The sequence below is a fragment of the Catharus ustulatus genome, chromosome 6, assembly GCF_009819885.2.
Source record: "Catharus ustulatus isolate bCatUst1 chromosome 6, bCatUst1.pri.v2, whole genome shotgun sequence".
Lineage (NCBI taxonomy): Eukaryota > Metazoa > Chordata > Aves > Passeriformes > Turdidae > Catharus > Catharus ustulatus.
In genome coordinates, this window is record NC_046226.1 from 3507488 (window position 1) to 3523275 (window position 15788).

A 15788-nucleotide genomic window follows, 5' to 3' on the forward strand; every position below is an offset into this window, starting at 1 on the left:
GTGACAGAGCTAAACTAAACACCCAACAGTTCCCAATTCATTGGTAATTTGGTCATATACTGAGATTCCTCATTTCAGGACAGCATGCTCTGATTAAACTGAAGGAACCATCACTGAACTGAACTGAAAAGCCTTGACAATGGGTGCACAGGATTTCTTAAAGTCCACCCCCTTCCCATCTATGTGCTGCCAAAAACTCAACTGCAGCCTAGCTGGAAAACCCAAACTAGAAGAAAAAAAAAAGCAGTGAAATAGAAATAATAGAGAAAAAAATTGAATATATTTATGGGAAAGAACTTGAGCTGCTGGAAGAAGGAACACAGCCCAAGCCTGTTCAGATGCCACCAGTGCTGGCAGGGGCAGCTCCCTGTTCCCCACTCCATGGAAGTGTTCATGGAGGGGGAACTGGCACAGCACCAACAGCACCTGCACAAACTCCTGGAATTGCTTACAACAAATACTGAAAAGAAACTGAAATTGGTGCATTTTGCCCCCTTTTTTTTTCTGATATGTTCAGTGCTGCAGGAGAGAAAAATGATCCGTGGAATTTAGAAAGCAAAGGGGAATAAAAATCAAAACTCAAATCAGGGACTGGATCTCATCCACACAATCCTGGAAGAGCTGGTTTATGCTAGCACCACCTGATTTGTGAATATCTTGGGCTTCAACCTTCATCTTGCATTCCAGCTTTCAGAAACTGATTAAAAATCCCAGTTAATGATGAGTGCAAAAAAACTCCACTGCAGCTCATAGGTCATATTTGACCTGCTTTTCATTTAAGTGATTAAGGCAGGTTAACTCATGAGCATCTCCAATAACCATATTTGAACTGATCCTGCTGGTAATTACAGAATTAGTCATTACAGAATTGTTAGTAATTACATGGCATTACAGAAAACCATAAAGAAAACAGTGGGAACACATCCCTACTATCTGAGCCCAGTGGATGATAAATATTCCTCAAAGCAGCAGTTTAGTTTCTACACTCATTATTTTTAAGGGTAAGGCTCTTAAATTTACCCTTAGACATGTTCTTTAACTTCAGAAAGGTTACCAATGGTATTTATGGGCTCATTAAAAATGTATATATCATGCTCAGTATCCCAAAGATGTGTTTAAAATAAAAATACCTGTGTCCTCTTCCTCCCAAGTTACTGTTCCCGTGGAGTATCTTGCCCAAAGAGGAGCCTAGAAGATTAATTGGTAGTTAAATTAATATATATTCAAGTAAAGACTATTAGCAAGAAAAGGCTTACACAAAAGAATTGTGACTGGCTTACGTATAGTACCAAAAATCAAAGCTGAACATTTATTTTGATAAATAAAAGCGAAGCAAAAGAGACACTTTTGACCAGTAACACCCTAAGAAGAAAAGGGCAATACGACCATGATAAGATTTAGGTGTTCTTTCAGCCTGAATAGCGAGGAAACAGAGGAGGAGCAAACATCGCTACGTTTAAAGCGGGTGGACACTGAGCACAAGCTGAACCTGGCGGTTCCGAGAGGGGTCCCGGGGGTCGGAGCCGACTGTGGGGACAGCCCCAGCCCCCGCTGTGCCCCGGGACTGTCCCCTCAGCCCCTGCCCCGTCAGCGCCGCGGGGCGCTGCCATCCCCTTCAGAGAGCAAGCACCGCTGTCAGCGCACCGCCAGCGAGACCCCCGGCTCCTTACGGACACATCACCGGGGAGCTGAGGTCCCTCCGGCCCCTCACAGCCCGTCCAGCCTCTCCAATCCCGCCCCGGGCCCCCCAGTCCCCCCGGGCCCGCCATTACCGGCCCCGGCTCCGCGCGCCGCGCAGTCCCCTCGCGCGTGCCCCGCCTCGCTTTCAAATCTCACCCGCCAACGCTCATTGGCCAGCCCCGCAGCGCCGGCTGCCATTGGCCTCACCCGCGGCCGCTGATTGGCAGCGCCGGAACTCCACAGCGGGCTGCTTATTGGTCGCTCGATGTCCACCCTTAATTTCTATTGGCTGCTCTGGGCATTTCCCCGCCCATGCTTGGCGCTCATTGGCTGGCGGAGTGAGGGAGGTGTAGCCGCTGAGGGCCCGTGGCGTCCCGCACGGCGGGGGGGCGCTAAGATGGTGGCGGGGGTCCCTTGTGGTGGGGGTTGTATGGCACCGGTTTGGGCTTGCAAAGCTCTTACTCCCACCAGGACTCAGGGACAGTAATGAGCCCTCCCGCCACCCACAGAATCCCAGAACGGACAAAGCTGGAAGGCACGCCAGTGGCTCATCTGGTCCAATCTCACTGCTGAGACAGGGACGTCCCAGAGCACAGAATTATGTCCAGACAGCTCTGGAATATCCGCAGTGAGGGAGATTCAACACCCTCTCTGCGCAATGTGCTCGGTCACTGCACAGGAAAGTTCTTCCTCATGTTCAGGTGGAGCTTGGGGGCCAGAGCCTGGTTTATCCGGAGCCCTCCCTGCAGACAGGGACAGACAAGGATCTCTGGAGCAGCCCCTGCTCCTTCAGCCTTTCCCGGGCAGGGAGATGCTCCAGCCCCGCTGTCGTTCTCCCCTGCACCCCCTCCAGGAGCTCCGTGTCTCTCCTGAACCGAGGATCCCACAAAGTCTCTGTCCACACCTTAATATCCCATTCCTGAGGAACCGCAGCCGGCTCTCCACAGGTCTGAAAGGGCCACAAACACATTAATTAATTTTTATAAACGACCCTTTATTTCCTGCCATACCCGCATCGCACCAACCTCGCGGTTTGCCGGGGTGGGTTGCGTTTAACACCGTCCTCAGCTACTGGAAAGTTCTGTATTTGTTTATTGGTAGTAACCTGGGAAATTCAAATGCTAACGGGGGAATCATCCGCTTGGTGGCACTGCAAAAATGGGGACGGCGTTTGGAGGAAAAAAAAAAAATAAAAAGTGTTTGGAAACGGGAAATGCTGAGCAGTAAGAGCGGTGGTCAGCGGCTGAGGACAGCAGCCTGAAAATGCGGGATCCCTCTGGCGCTACACAAATATAATATACAATTTAGTATATAAATGCGATTTTAAGACAGTAATAAATGGATTAAACACCACAGCCCCACGGCAGAGATCAGAGTGAGTTCCCAGATTGGAGCAGTCCGGCAAGAGTCACCCCCTGTTTCTGCACAGACTGACAAAGGTTACAGCAAAGGTCACAAATATTGACCATCCAGCCTAATCCTACAGTCATTTATTTGCTAGAGATAATAAAAGATCAGCATGGAGGTTATTGAGTCCTGCCAAAGTGATGGTTTGAAAAAGATCCAATTAAACAGAACCACAGGAGCTCAGGTATCTGTGGAGTGGAGAGTCCAATCCAATGCAATCCTTGGTGCTTGCTGATTTTTCTTACTCCCCTTTTTCTCCTACATCAGTGGAATTTGAGGACATTCAGCAATTCTACCTTCTATCAGGATATACTTTTTCTCCTGTGGCAGTGGAATTTGAGGACATTCAGCAATTCTACCTTATATCAGGATATAGTCCAGTGATGTGAGCCATGCTGAAACACAAGTTTTAGGGAAAAAGTGAGTATAGGAGTGTCATCATTTCAACCAAAAATCTTTTTTTTTTTTTTCTTCCTGCATACCTGAATATGCTGAAACAATACTTGTTTGCTCCTTGGAGCATCTGGACTGGCACCTTTACCCATTTCCACTCTTATGGGTGTTAATACAGAATTTAGGAAGCTTTGCTACAGCCTGGGCTTAATCTCAGGAGCTCAAGTAACAACAGGAGTGATAAAGCAGCCCTTGAGGAACCTGAGTACCTGCTCTGGGTTTGCTGTGCACCTGAGGTGTCATCTGAGCCAGGTAGGTCACAGCCAGAATGGGTTTCCTTAACGTGCTGCAGAGACACCTTCCACTGACAATATTTAGGTCACTACAAGGGCCTCGGTGTGTTTGAATCATGCCAAGATTTTAAAGTGTTGCAATGTCACTTAAGCTAAAACACACTAATCAGGTGTTTTCCAGTCGAATTCCTGATTGCTACTGATTTTATTGTGCTAAGAGAAATATTGTGTTAAGAGGAATAAGCATATTGCCACTTAATAAACATAAACAAGGGATGTGAATTGCTAAACTCATTATCCTGAGCAGATATTAGCCATGCCTGAAAAGTTAAATTCCTGGTTCTCAGACAGATCTGATGATTTTATGATAATATCCCATTTTAGCCACAGAGCTTTGAGAACCAATTTGAATTTCTTTATTTCTTGGCAATATAACTGTCATTATCTTGTACATTTTGTACTGAGGAGATCATTATGTGGCAATCTGCTAATTTGCTCTTTCTGCTCTTCATTCCTTCACATGGAATATTGTTCTTTGTGAAGGTGATTCTCCCCACCCTTGCACAAATGAAGAACAATATGGAGTGTAGGGAAATCTATCCTCAAATTTAGCCCTGAAATAATTACATTTTCTGATCGTGTTTTGGGTGAAAGTACAAGTAAATGAAGTTATAAAGCTCTACCCCACAGCCACTTGCATTCAGTCAAAGAAAATCCTCTGTAGGCAAAATAAAACACTGCAGAGGGCACAGGTTGCCAAATTTAATTGATAACCTCTCAATCAAGTATTGAACAGCAAATTCATTATGATGCACTGGCTGCTGTTCCCACTTCTGCTCAGGATTTTCAGCTGGAGTGGTTGCTAGTTTAAAAACCAGAACAAATTCTAGGAGCAGAAAATAGAAGTGAAATTCCTGTCTTTGAGCAGCTAGGGAACACAGTTAAACCTCTTGCTCTGTGCTGTGAGGTTTATTTTGCTCTGCAGCCCATTTTTACCAGGAATGGGAGGAAGCCACCCCCAGTGCCTCAGCCTGGAAGGAGGGCATGGTCCAAGCAGGTAGAGAGAGATGGAAAAGCCTGGAGAGTGTGTTCCCTTTCCTGGATATTTCTCCACCACCCAGATCAGCACATACAACAAATAACATCAAATGCAACCTTGACAGCCACGGCGTTAAACAGAAATCGTTATTGCTGCAATCCTTCAAAGAGCACTGACAGATTCCTAAACCCCAGTGTGTGAGCTGATGGAAACACCTACCCTGGCTGTGCAAAGTGAGTCTAATCCAGCCCTCCTTTGATGTTTCCTTCTCCCTGGTCTCTGCCCCCAGGTGGGAGTTTCCACTTGCCCTTGCAAAGTGTCTCTGGACTATAAATAGAAGGACAAGGTACCTGACTCTGGAGATTCTATTGCACTCTGGCAGCTGATACCCAAAAGCTGGATGTTGCAGCACATTTATAAGCTCCTGGCTTTCACAAAAATGCAAACTAGCAATGTCAGCATGCAAAGTGCAGTTGGGAACACAGCCTGAGTGGTTTTACCTCAGCATATCTGCACATCCTCTGTTATTTTGGGGTGTTTACACCAAATGTTCCCTGCTGCTACAGATTTCACTCACAAACCTGCTCCAGCACTGCAGGTGAAAGTGTCCTCAGCTGGCTTCTTTATTCAAAGCCCAAGGCCACATTCTTAAGGATATCAAACTTCTTTCCAAACAGACTCAACCCTTCTTAGTTTTCTTCCATGGCAAAGAGGGGAGAGGGAATTAACCCCAGAAGAAATGCTGGATTCAACCATAAGCCAACCATAAGCTGAGTTGAGACCAAACCTTTTATTGGTTGCAGAGACTTTGAGTGGGTTGCTTTGGGGAAATTGTGTTTTTATCCCCTTGAGCAAAAGCAAATGAAGAAACCACTCCATGGGGTGGGATTAGATGAAGTCTCAGCAGCAGGAAGTAGGAGTCTGAGTTAGACCAAGACCATTACATTTTCCTCTGAAAACGAGCTTCCTTTTCCTATTTGCATAATAATTCCAGGGGGTTTTTTTTGTTTGTTTGTGGTTTGGTTTTTTTTTTTAATTTTGGCTGAAAACCTGGATCTTTTTTTGGCATGTGCCTCCATTGTGTCTCCATTGCCCTGTAGCAGAACGCCTCCTGTGGAACTGCTGGAGTTGTGTTTCGTGGTTAAAATTAATCCAGCCAGTAAGGGACAGTTTCTTCTCTTGGTTTAGAGAGTACTACACAAAGCTGTGAGGAATATGACTGCTAATTAAGATGGAAACAATAAAAAAGCTGTAAGGACTTGGTAATCCTCTTTGCTCTGACAGAGTTAAAACTTCTCCAGGTCTCCGATAAGATAGGGCTGGTTTTCTTTATCTATTGTTTTTTTTTTTTTTTTAATGTTCAAGGCTACTGAAATGCAGAAAGGGCCAGATGGCCATTTAAACTAAACAATGTGCAAAATCTTTCTTATATTATCACTAAATGCCCCGAGGGTGTGGGAGGAGAAAGGTTGTTTAATCATTAGAAGTCACTTAGCAGCAAATGGCAGTTCACTGTCTTTATCAATTTACAACAAGAGATTGGGGCCATATCTTTGTGGGGCCTTTTTCTAATATGACAGGGCACATATTTCATTCCCCTTTAAGTCATCTGGGGATATCTTGTATTTCACTGCATCTCACCAAACTGTGGGGCTGTGCTAGTAAATAGGTTTTCTTCCATATGCATTTGGTCCTATACCAAAATACAGAATTTTCCCCTGGAACATAGGAAACTACTGTGTCAGCAGCAGCTAAATCCCGTTGTTGTTCTGTGGTTTGTCACAGTTCAGAGGAGAAAGTACTGGAGGGGTGAGAACAGTAGGGTCTGTTTTCTGTCCTGATCTAATATTTGACCTTCAGCAATTCAACTTACCTCTATCTTCCCTCCCACCATCCATTTGTATGTAGCAGCCACAGTCAACAGAGGCTCCAGAAACTTTGGGAGGTTCATCCCATCTATCTGAGACACCATGTAAATGTGATCCTGGCTAATTGGCTGTGCCCCTCGTCAGGACTGTCACGGCACTGTGTGTCTGACACACTTACACCGCTTTTTGGCTTGAGAACAGTCTCGAGGATCTCCTCTCAGTGTACACAGAGAGTGAGCAGTGCTGCCCTCCAGCAGGTCAGGGAGTCACAGAGTCACAGAATATCCTGAGTGGAACAGAACCTGCAAGGTTTATCCAGTCCAGCTCCTGGCCCTGCACAGACACCCCAAACAATCCCACCCTGTGCCCGAGGGCATTGTCCAAACCTTTCTGGAGCTCTGGCACCTTTGGAGCTGTGACCATGGCCTGGGGAGCCTGTTCAGTGCCCAGCACCCTCTGGGGGAAGAACCTTTCCTGATATCCAACCTAAACGTGCTCTGAACAGCTTCCTGCAGTTCCCTGGGTTGGAAAACAAACAAACAAACAAAAAACCCAGGCCTTTAACAGTTTGCTGTCTGCTTCCATCGAAGAGCAAACGATTTCCCAAAATCTTTTAAGGAGAGGGGAAGTTCCTTCTTTTAGAAACCCTTTTGGGTTCAAACTACCAACACTTAATTTCCCTTTTCCCAATGCCTTCCCTTTGTTCTTCTCTCTTGTTTTCAATACCTTTGGTTTTTCTCCCTGCAGGCTGAGACTTCTTGAGCACTGCACAGAGAAGATGGCTGGGGTGACACTTGTGTGACAAACACTGCTGTGGCTACATCTACAGCAGGAACAGCAGCTCATGCTTTTCTCTGCCAAGGACAGATGACAGCAAAGGGTATTTAGTGATTGTGCTGAGGAGGAAACGTTGGCAAAACAACCTGGCAAGGGTGGCACCAGTAGGGAGGGACAGTCCCAGTGACCTCCCTGCAGCTCTTTTAGGATGGACTGCCCAGGGAGATGGTGGAGTCACCATCCCTGGAGGTGTTTAAGGAAAAACCTGACGTGGCACTCAGTGCATGGTCTGCTTGACAGGGTGATGTTCGGTCATGGGGTAGTGTTCGGTCATGGGTTGGACTCGATGATCTCAGAGGATTCTGTGATTCTTCTGGCCCTGCAGCCGGGAGTTCAGTAGGTTTCAAAGCCAGGAGGTTTATCGAATGACTTTTTGGCCTCCCATAGAGGACCTTACAGATTTTTAGCCCGTTATCAGCAAACTAAATCCACCGGTGGCAGCGGGCTGGAACTGGCACCCCGCGGCTTCCAGTGCCACGTTGGTCACTCAACCTCGTGGGTGAGCTGCAAGCCCGGCACACCGAGGAGAGCGGGGGACCACGGTGTCGCCAGCGCCGGGGGCTGCCTTAGAACCCGCTGGCCTGGAGCAGGAACGTGCGAGGAGCCCGGGAAGCGCCCCGAGCCGAGCCCCCGGTGCCTGGCGCGGCGGCCCGGCCGGTGCCTGGCGCGGCGCGGGGGCGGCTCCGCGTCCCTCCCCGGCGGCTCCGCGTCCCGCCCCGCTCCGCCCCGGATTGGCGCGGCCGCCCGGCTCCTCCCGCCGCCGCCGGGCGCAGGGGGGATCCGGCCGAGCCGAGCCGAGCCGCGCCGAGCCTGGCGGCTCCGCCACGGCCCGTCCTCCGGCCCCGCTCCCGGTAGGCTCCCGCGGGCGCGGCAGGGGTGGGTGGGCGCTGGTTCGGCGCGGTGCGGGCAGGTGGGCGGCGGGCGGAGAGCGGGGCCCGCCCGCAGCGCCCGCGCTCCGCCGGCCATGGCGGCTGCGGGGCCGCCGAGGGGCCGCTGCCGCCCGCAGGACGGGGCCGCGCCGAGGGCACCGCGCTCCGCTTGGCTTTATTTTATCCCCTCGCTTTATGCTACCCTCGCTGCTCCCCCAGCGCCCGCTCCCGGCCTCCCCGGCGGGGTTTGCGGTGCTCGCTCCCCGGCAGCAGTGCCGGTGCTCTCCGGCCCGGCGGTTCGGGCAGCGGAGCCGTGTCCCCGCTCGGAGCATCCCCGCTCCCCGCGTTGCGTAACGCGCCCGTCCCACGCGGGGCTGCAGATACCGAGCCCCCCCTGCGTGCTTTTCACCGACCTTCCTTTAAAAGCGACCCCCCCTCCCATCCTCAAACCGCGTGTTTGTCCCCCCAAATTTTGACCTCCTGAGTTGCGGTCACTTTTTTTTTTTTTTTTTTTTTCCTTCCCCCGTGGTCCATACATCGATCTGCCGGCCTTCAGAAGGGAGGGGTTGTGAACTCGCTGAACATAAACAGTGTTCTGAAATTAGCTTTAATGCTTATTAGATATTGTGATAATTCTTGAATAACGCCTTCACACGGGGATGGCGTAAGAACCTAAGGAAAGGTTAAGAGTACAATTACAGTGGAAGTGATTTCTTCTCGGAATTACTTCCTCCAAGGCCTTACTCGAAACAATAAGCGTAGCTTTTAATTTCTTCAGCAAACCGAGATTATTGACTTGTGCCATGCGGCTCCCAGTTGGAAAAAAATCTGCTTGGATCAGCCGGACAAGTGGGTCTAAGGCTTGTACAACGCCCAGCAGCCGCGTGTGCCTGCTCTGGTGTTAAGGAACCGGCTGGGATCGGGCTGTAAGCTCAGCCCCAGCAGGGTGTTGCGGGCTGTAAAACCCTCCTGCGAGGCCGTGTGGAGCTCCAGGGGCTGGCCCTGCCCTGCTGGGCGCTGTCCTGGTTGTACCATCCAGTTTTGGTGGCTGGAGATATGCAGGGGAGCTGGGGAACAGTGCAGGCTCCGGCCCCGAGTCCTAATGAGTGTTTGCGTAGTGCTTCGTGTTTTCTCGGATGAAAGGTTTTACATAATTGGCCATTATAATTGTCTGTCACCCCTAGAGAAGAGCCAAAAAATACCCCCTAAAAAAAAACAAACGTGGAGGTGGGTAGTTGTCTTAAAAGTCTGCAGTCTAAATGCCTGTAGGTTGTGAATGCTGATACTGCTCGCTGTGGAGACAGCAAAATGACTGAGTAAAAAGAAGAATTAATCTAATTGTGCCCTCCTTTTGAGCCATTTGATCAGCATCATTGGGACAAATGACATCCTGCTTGCGTTTGAGCTGCTTGTTCTTTGCTGCCCAGAATTCCTGGTGTGACTCTGGTTCTACCGGTGTTAATGTTGGTTTTTTTTTTTTTTTTTCCCTTGAAATCTTAACTGGAAGCCTTTTACAGTGTTTTGATTCCTTTTTAATAAATGGCTAATCCCTTGCTGCCGGGGATGGGAGTGTTTTGAGCGCAGCATTTTTGGGTCCTGAGGGGAGGGGGAAGGGAGTGCCTTGTGCTGCTTTCCAGCCTTCCCCCAGCCTGAGTGAAAGGGCCTTATTGACTGATTTTGAAGGTAACCTGCCCGATTCTCCTCTTACATGCTAAAACCCATAAATTTGCTGTAGCACAGAGCCTTGGAGGGGAAGAAATGGAATGTCAAGGAGCCTGGGCTTCATCACGAGCAGCCTGGTAACAAAGGCGCTGTCTGTTAATTGCATTGTGCTTATCAAAATCTCCCCTGCTAATGACAGAGTAATAATTTAATAGATGTGAAAAGTTGTGGGATTTGATTTAATACCACTGTCTTAAAATCATCTTGCATAGTCAGGATGACTAAGTTGTCGCTTTCATATTTAATTGGGGAGCAAGCAGAGGCTGAGGAGAAAGCTGGGGATGTTTCACTTGCACTAAATGCTCTTTTCTCCCTTTGGAGAAGGATTGTGAAGAATTGTGAGTGACTGGTTAAGTCCTAAGCTGTAGCTGTGTGACTTTTAGGTTATAAAACACCTTTGTGTGTCTCTTAAATTTGGAAGTTGATTTTGAAGCTTGCGCTGTGGGTGTTTATCGCAGCGTTCACAGGCTGCTGTGCAGCCCCAGGAAGGGCTGTGGTTCTGGGGTGTGGAGGTGCCAGGTTGGGTTTGGGTGATGTGAAGGTGAGCTCTGTGCAGTGCGTGCTTGGGTAGGAGCGCTCCAGGTGTCAACGCCTTCGTCACCATGTGATATTTGATGTGTTATTTTCACTTCTCAGTGCCTTACTGCATAACCAAAGCAGCATTTTGGTGTAATTCTCACACAGAGGTTGTTGTATTCCCAGCAGACAGGGCATATTTCAATATTTCTGTTGCAGGTTTGATACCAGGTCTCAGAGAAGAGAGCAGTTTTTCTTGTACCTGATGGCTGAACCTATAAAGAAAATACAGGACTGATCCTAAACCTATCATGGAAGATAATACAACCTGGAAAACATTTAAACATCTTTCTTGTCCTTGTCTATTGGTTTGTTTTTTGGTTTTTTTGTCTCTTGTGGATTATTTGGTCATTGGATTTATCACTGGATGTTCCTATCCATAGATTTTGGCTTTTGAAGGGAATACTAGTTTAGGGAAAGTTGTGGGTTAGAGATCCTTTTCCCAGCTCTGTAAGCTCTGCAGGAAGGAGGGCACAGGAATGCTGCTTTGGTATGTCTGGCTGCTCCATTTTTATTTGTACCATATTTTACTGGCTTTGTTTTCTAAGCTGTTTTGATTCTATTAACTTATTAAACTTAGAGTCTATTAAAATCAGTGTGACAGTCTTTCTTTAGTGTTGGAATGTTGGCTTTTTTTTTTTTTAAATGTTCTTTTTTCACCCCTAGAGTAATTGTCCATCGTTCAGATTCTGCCTGTAGTTGTGGGATTTGTGTTTGGAATTCTCATTGTAGTTATGGATTTAGTGTTTACTCCCCAAATAACTTTTTTTTTCTTTGTTGTGGAGGGGGAGTATCTGCTGTATCACTTGCTAATCCTGCTGTTGCAGTTTTATGCCTAGAGCGTAATTGGAGCTGTATTTACCACTGTAGGCACGGTGGTTGGTTTATTTAACTATTTTGGGTATCAAACACAGAGAAATCACTGCAGGACTGTCTGCTGTAGGTGCAGGGTGAGCATCAGTGATACCATGACCTGGCTGTCCAAATTTGGGTGTCTGCAGCGTCATTGCAAAGGGTGTCAGGGAGAGATGGATTAAATTTAGCTCGGGTGTGCCCCAACATGTTGCAGCTGCTCCTCCTGGTGCAGTACAGGGCTAATAGGGATGTTTACATAGATCACCTTCCTACACATCCCAGGTTCAACCACCTCTTTGGTGGCAAGTTGCTGCTGGGCAGCCACATGACTCCTTAAAGCTTTTTGGAGAGTAGAAATACTCTACAGAGGCTGTTAATGAAGTGTCAGCTTTAAAAAAAAATATTAGAAATGGCTGACTGGTATCTTGGGGTGCAGAAAATAGTGCTGGGTTTTTTTCCTATGTGATTAAAAAAATAATCCAGCTTTAGAAGCTGCTCTGCCTGCAGTTCACAGTGAAGTGATGGCATTTGGGTAGCAGGAAGGCAGATTTCCTGCCAGTTAAAATCTTGCTGTCCTAATGTGCCATTCCATGCAGTGCTTGGAAGCTGATATATAGTGTTCTTCTGCCTTGCAGCAAAACAGCTAGTGATTAAAAATTCAGTAGATGCTGTGGTTCACTTAACTACTTGTTCTTGCATCATTCAGGTCATATCACACAATTAATGTTGCTAATGTTCAATCTAGCTCTTTTTTTTTTGCTCTAAGAATGGAAATTATCTGAACTACCATGGGATTTACAGAACTGTTTTGGCAGGAATTGGGCTATGCAAAGTAAGTTATTCAGGACTGTTTTTGCCCTTCCCCTAACTTGGAAAATCTTCTTTTGATTTCAGAAATATTATTTGTTCATGCCAGACAGGGCTGTAATTTCTGCAGCTTTTCTGACTTTAAAAATCAGTGTTTTCTTTTGATTGCTTTGAGATAAATGAGACTCCCTAGATGAGAAGGAAGAGGGGGAGAGCATGATAGGTGTAAGTGCTTGCTTTCTTACTTAAACTCTGTGTTTCATTTGGCCACAGAAGTATTTTTGTAAGAGAATTCTCATTTTGTTGCGGGCAGGGTTTCTGCTGCTTTCAGTACATCCACTTTTAACTTGCACAATTTTGGTTAATAGTATTCAATCCAGGGTGTCACTTACTTGACTTTGAAATTAGCAATAAACTTTACCTTCCCCTCCCTATGTTTGTTTAATTATGTAAGTTTTGGGTTCTTTTTGTAACACACACAGATTCTGGAAATCTTTTCCTGGCTGCCTGGAAGTAATATTCATGTAGGAAGAGACTTGTAGTTTGTTTTTACTTCTTTTACCAGTTTTCTGCTTGGAAGCTGGTGTTTAGGAAGAAGCTTATCCACTCTCTTTGTGATCAGTGCAGTAACTTGGTTTTGGTTACCTTCTCAAGACTCTCCTACTGCAGCTGCAGTGGGAGATGCTCCTGGGTGGTGCCCCTTAAACTGGATGGGTGTGTTGATATGAGCCTTCATGGCTTGTGCTGTTCTAGGAAAGATAAAATTCAACCTGGAAACAGAGAAAAATTGCTGAGTCTTTCAGTACCTTTTAGAGGAACTTGCTGTGGCTCCAGACCCTGAGAAATTAAATTGAGGGTATGAACACAGGTGTGGAGTATTTTGGTCAAGGGCACACACAAGGTTCAGCCCTTGCTGGAGAGCTGCAGGGCTGAGGGGAAAGTTGTGTCTTTTTAAGTGTGAACCAAGGAGCAAATCCATACTCAGATTGGAAAAGGTGAATTTGTATCACTCAGTATATGAGGGGTATGCCTGTGAGCCAGGTTTTGGAGAAGTAAAGGGCAAAGCCAGGAGCCTTTGCTGACACATGTTGTTTGGACTTGCAGTTTGGGTGACTTTTTGTGATCTGTCAATTAGCACATCAAGAGGATGTATTTTTAGTCAAGGCAGACATTTCTATTTGGAAAAACCTGTTTGGACTATTAACTCTAAAAGTACTTTGAGAGAACTTGTCTCAAGCAAGTTGTCAGCAATCAGTTTGAAAAATGAAGTCTTAAATATGTAAACCCTCCCCCAACCTCTTCAGTGTCCTGTTCAGAATGATGGAAGAGAAGGATTCAGGCTGGTTTTGCATATTCCTGCTTCCATGAATTCACATTTCCAATGTGCTGTACTTGCAGAATTGATATTCAGGATAATATGTTTAATCTTCAATTGCAAAAAAATAGCTTCACACATAGCTAATTCCATCTGCTGGAGGAATAAGAGCGAGGCTAACTTCATCACTTATTTGGGACCTGCTTTTTGCTGTGCTAATTACTATGTATGAACTCTGGAAATTTGCATAATTTTTTTGGCAAACCTAAGCGGCAGCCATTTAATTTAGAATTTTTATTAACTTTAAACATCCCTAGCAACTCCTGAGCTACTTCTGGTTCATTTTGTGGCTTTGGTGTTTTACAGGGTTTGATTTTGAAAGCTTCAGTTGCTTCTTTTTTTCTTTTCCTTGCAATGACTTTATGTAAGCAACAGCAGCTTGCTGCCATTTCCAGTAACTTTCAACCTGCAATGTGACACAGAATTCCTTCTGTCATTCAGATTAAAAAAGTGTTGAAGTTAAGTTCTTGTAAAAAAAAAAAATTCTAAAAAAGTAAAATTAGAAGGTAGGTTTGGTTGCTCTTCTACAGTGTGAGAAGAGCACTTGAAATATTTTAAGAGTAGATGCATTTCCAAAAGTAACCTTGGGGAAACTGGGGCATGTCAAGTCTGGTCCTAATTCTGGTAAAAGCTGGTCTTATGATGTGAATTTTTAAGCTCCAAAGAGTTTGGATGTGAATTAATCGTTGCAGATAGCTACTAAATGTTCTTTCTTACTCAAAGGCTGTATTTTGACACATTTGCAGCTTCCCAAGGTGTCTAGCCATGCATTTTCCACTTGGTTTGCTTTTGTTTTTGTGAGCTCCACCTTTCACTGATTTTGCTGGTTGGCAGTCAGTGGAGGCAGATAATCTGTAAAATATTGAAGCAGTTGGAATTTTATAGCAAAAAATACTGTCTGCTTTATTGGAATGCTGTCATTTGGAGTCAGCTGTTACATGCTGATTTTTCTTTTGGAGGCAATAGACTGGATTAATTTTAAAATTTGAGTTATTTGTGCCCACTTTCTGTCTCAGTACCATCAGAAACTTCCTGTGTTGCTCTGTGCAGTTGCACTCCTGAGTCTTTGTCCCTCTTTTCTCATCCCTCTTGCTCCGTTGACCATTTAAAAATGCAGTTTCTGAACGGGGTTATATTGCCAGACTCTTTAATTCCTCTCTAATTGGCAGAAAGCCAAGCATAAAATCTTCTTCATAAGTCACCCTAGAGGTTTCTTTGTATGTGCTATTATTTTCTTTGCGTGCTAACATCACTGAAAATATTTTTTTCTTTTTTTTTTCCCTTCCCCCAAGTCTAGACCAGGCATAATTATGTTCGTGTGGATGTGTAAGCTTGGGTGTTGCCATGCTGAAGCCCAGCAAGCAATTTGAAGTCCTTGGGCAGTTTAGCACCAAAATTTCTTGTAGCATCAAAGGCAGCACTATCCCTTCTGCATCTAGGGAGGTGAAGTAATTTTCTGGTCTATCTGAACTTCAAAGACAAGCTCATGGCTTGTGCCTGTGGTCTGGCTTTCTGAGATGTGTCATACTGCAGGCTATATTTTAAAAAACAGGGTTTGGACCCTGGGTTCAAACAGGACTTGTGCATCAGTGATAGTGGCTCCTGTTGGATTGTGGATTATTGTTCATGTGCTTCCAGAGCCCCCCAGTTCTCTTTTCATTTATGAAACTCTTCGTTGAGGTCTTTGTTCTGAGCTTCACCTTTATTGCCAAGTCTAAAAGTCCTTTCCATCATGAAGCCTTTGCTCTTGTCTTGGGCCTCTTAATGTTTTTATACCTTCAGAGCTTCCTCCCACCCTGACTCCTGAGGCTGAGACAAGCTCCCTGTAAATGTACATGCAAAACTGCTTCTTTTTCTCCTGCCAACAGGCAGCTCTTGCTTTGCCATGATTTTTGCCATGTGATTTTTCCTATTCATTTCCCTTCCTGACCTCCTGCACTTGTCCTGGTGCTGAGAAGAGGAGGATTCACTGCTGGACATGGAAGGCATGGTACCTTGAGACAAGTGTCAGGCACTTGGTAAGGGAATTCTAAAAAAAAAAACCAAAAAAAACCCCTTAAGGAAATC

General features: G+C 46.0%; 1 protein-coding gene across 7 annotated transcripts in view; it reads left to right on the forward strand.

Annotated features, from left to right (window-relative positions):
- Positions 1 to 8280: 8280 nt before the first annotated feature.
- Positions 8281 to 15788, forward strand: part of FBXO34 (F-box protein 34) — a 40682-nt gene continuing 33174 nt past the window's right edge. For all 7 annotated transcript variants that reach the window (XM_033062027.2, XM_033062028.2, XM_033062024.2 and 4 more), the window contains exon 1: positions 8281 to 8368. The gene's annotated coding sequence lies outside the window, so the exon portion shown is untranslated. The remainder of the gene's footprint in view (positions 8369 to 15788) is intronic.